We start from the raw sequence: 3,450 nt of genomic DNA, 5'->3' as shown, positions 1-3,450 counted from the left end.
GCAGGAGCAAGAAATGCTGCCACCTGGTGGTCGGATCAGTGAGATAAAATGTCTGACGTTTGTTTGTGTGAAAGATGCAGGGATTTTAATGATCATTCAAGTTTTTGGTGTTTGAAGATTAATTTGAGGAAAATCTGGATTTTTTCAGAAAGAAATACAGATTTTTTCTGTAATTTGACAGTTTTTAGAGAAAGTCTGATTAGTTTCATTCATGAAATAATATTTGCACCCTAACTGTTRMAGGTTGTACTGATGTGACCAGAGGGCCGGACAAAAGGGCAATCAATGTGTGTACCTGTGTCCTGCAGGTGTCGGACCAGCTGGTGGAGATCAACGGCGGCAGCACGGCGGGAATGACCCACAGTCAGGCGGTGGAGCAGATCCGCAGAGGAGGAAACCGGATCCACCTGGTTCTGAAGAAGGGCAACGGATACGTCCCAGATTATGGTGAGACTCCAGACTGTGAGGCAGACAGGTGAGGCTCACCTGTCTGCCTGCCGATGCGGTTCTGTTCACCAGCTTGAACAGTGGTCCCCAAGCTACGGCCCGCAGGCCGGATCCGGCCCGCCTCCACATTTGGTCCGGCCCCCTGAACAATACCAGAGAGCATTCAGATTGTTTTCATATATTGTATTTTCCGGTTTATGTGTGGATTTTTCTTCAACCACCAGGGGGCTCTGTAGCAGGAGGTGTGTCCTGAAAACTGGGTGTTTTGTTTTGCATGGCGCATTGCTGCCATCTGTTGGACTTTTAGGGAACTGCTTGACTTTTATGTTATTTAATCATTACGGTTGTTTGCTAGCGGTAGAGCAGATGAACACGTGTTTGTTATGAACGCCGCATTCCAGGTTTCCCTCAATGGAATATTTACCAGTCAGTCCCAGTGACCGTTTCACTCACGGTTATTGCCCATGTGCTTTCTGGGTAAAAATCAATCGAGAAACGCCCCGTCCTCCTTCCGGTCAACAATTCCCGGCAGCCCAGGTGATAAACGTGTCTCACTTGTTCTGCTACAAACTGACTCCGCCCCCAGCAGAGAACCGTCTGCTGCCACCTAGTGGCCACTCTGGAGATGGCAGGCGTGACACGGTCTTCTTCTTCTTCTGGTGTTTACTGGATGTTTGTTCTGTTTGAATCTGTTGGATCCAGTCAGGAAGAGGAGGAGGAGGAATTGCAGCTTCCTCCTCCTCTGGCACCGTCCATCTTGGTCCAGTGGTTCTGGTTCACGTGGTTCTGGTCTGGATTCTGCAGACATGCTTGTGTTGAACAGAATCAGAACCAGGAATCAAGGACCTCTGAGTTTTACCCAGTCGGGATCAGATGATCTAATTGATGTTTTTATGACTTCAGTTTACGTTAGCCTGTTAGCTCCTGATGCTGAGCTAACGATATCATTCTCTTCCTCTTCCTCCTCTTCCTCCTCTTCCTCCTCTTCCTCAGTGGAGCTCTCCAGCCTCTCTCTCTGTATGACCAACTCCAGGCAGGGCGAGCCCTGCTTCTACGTGATTGGACGAACCGAGAACTCGCGGTTGGTAGCTCTGCTTCCTCCTTCCTGTCTTCATCCTTCCATCTCTTCCTCAGCATCGTCATCATCATCATCATCATGGAGTCCAGCTTCAGTCATGTGATCAGGTCACATGTTTCTGTTCAAGCTGGTTTTGGTTCTGAACGTTGTTCTGTTTGCTCCATCAGGCCCTGAGGAAGGAGCCCCCCCCTCCTCCTCCTCCTCCTCCTCGCAGGAGCAGGAGTCCGTCACCATGGCAACCGCTTCCCTCSGCAGGCGAAGGAGAGGAGGCGGTGGGGGGGGGAGGACCGGAGTTGCAGGAGCTCCTGACCTGGACCTGGACCTGGTGGAGGAGGAGGAGGAGGAGAGGAGGNTGTGTGTGTGTGTGTGTGTGTGTGTGTTCATGTGTAACTATCCAACAGGGGACATGCGTGTCATTTTACACTGACCAACAGGGGACTCACCGTTGAAGAGGGGACATTTTGTAGGTCCCCTCTTGGAAATGACCCTGTTTTAGGGTCAGGGGTTGCAGTTAGGACTAAGGTGTGAATTGACTTTTGGTTAGGGTTAGGAAAAGGGTTAGGGTTAGGCTGTAGAAATGAATGGAAGTCAATGGAATGTCCCCTGTTGGATAGTAGCGTACGACTGTGTGTGTGTGTGTCTTTGTGTGTGTGTGTGTGTGTGTGTGAGTGTGTGTGTGTGTGTGTGCATGTGTGTGTGTGTGTGTTTGTCTTTTTAATGTTCATCACTTTAGTTTATTTTAGTTTCCCTACATTATCTTCGTTTAGCTTAGCTTAGCRTAATGTAGTTGGATAAAAGTGAATCCTGATTCTGGTGCGGCCCGGTCCAGTTCTGAGCTTCTGATGCTGCGTGGCGTGTTCATGTGCAGCTCTGTCTCACTTTGACCTCTGACCCCGCCCCTGTCTCCGTAGCGTCCTCCCTGATGTCGCACCGCTTCGTCACGGTGCGGCGCGGCAGCCCGGCGGCGCGCAGCGGACAGATCCGACCCGGAGATCGGCTGGAGGCGGTGGAGGGAAGACCGGTCGCCGCGCTGCAGCACCGGGACCTGGCCCAGATCCTGAGGAGGGCCGGGAACACGCTGAGGCTGGGCGTGGCCCGCAGTACGACACACACAGTCTGTGGTTGTCATGGTAACTCAAGGTTTCCCCCAGCCTGGTGGTCGGGCGCGCAGCAGTCATGTTTTCAGTTTAAAGTTGACAGGAAATTTGAGAATATCACTTGATAATTATGTATTATTGAAGATTAATACCTCAACGCCAACTATAAAATGTTAAAAAATGCAAAAAAATTTAGACTTTTTAAAAGACTTATAAGCAATGATTAGCCTGGTGACCCGCCAGGCTTATAATACGCTGGGGGAAACGCTGATGAATAGTTTTGATGTTTGATGTGATTTGATGCTGATGGATAAAACTTTCTCAAAGATGAATAAAATCTTGATGAACATTTATCACTGAATAAACAAAGCAGAAAATAAAATGAATTATAAAGTAACCAAATCTGCAAAGACCATAAAATCACCTAAACGATTTGTTTGAATTGATCATGTGATTATTGGAACAGWMTCCTTCTCCTCCACAGAGTCGTCCTCCGACGGCGCCGACTTCGACACGGACAGACGGCTGGTCAAAGGGCCCAGAGGGAGGTCAAAGGTCACATTTATTTATCTGATTTTCAGCTGAGTTCAGTCTGAAAACGTTTCAATAAAACCTGCAGGTGATTCCAAACCGCCTGGCAGGAAATGAGCCGCCGCCCTCCTTCCTGTTTCAGATCAATAAACATGGCAGAAAACCAGAGAAAGAATAAACAGACCCAGAGAAAATGTCTGAATGCTTAGCTCCGCCCCTGGCAACAAGCAAAGCTCCGCCCCTGGCAACAAGCAAAGCTCCGCCCCTGGCAACTAGCAAAGCTCCGCCCCTGGCAAC

At 49.3% G+C, this 3,450-nt stretch overlaps 1 pseudogene; it reads left to right on the top strand.

Annotated features, from left to right (window-relative positions):
• LOC103460241 (membrane-associated guanylate kinase, WW and PDZ domain-containing protein 3-like) overlaps window positions 1-3,450 on the top strand; it is a 28,333-nt pseudogene extending 24,883 nt beyond the window's left edge.

This window comes from Poecilia reticulata, unplaced genomic scaffold (genome assembly GCF_000633615.1).
Source record: "Poecilia reticulata strain Guanapo unplaced genomic scaffold, Guppy_female_1.0+MT scaffold_212, whole genome shotgun sequence".
Lineage (NCBI taxonomy): Eukaryota > Metazoa > Chordata > Actinopteri > Cyprinodontiformes > Poeciliidae > Poecilia > Poecilia reticulata.
This window is presented reverse-complemented; position numbering and strand designations above follow the sequence as displayed.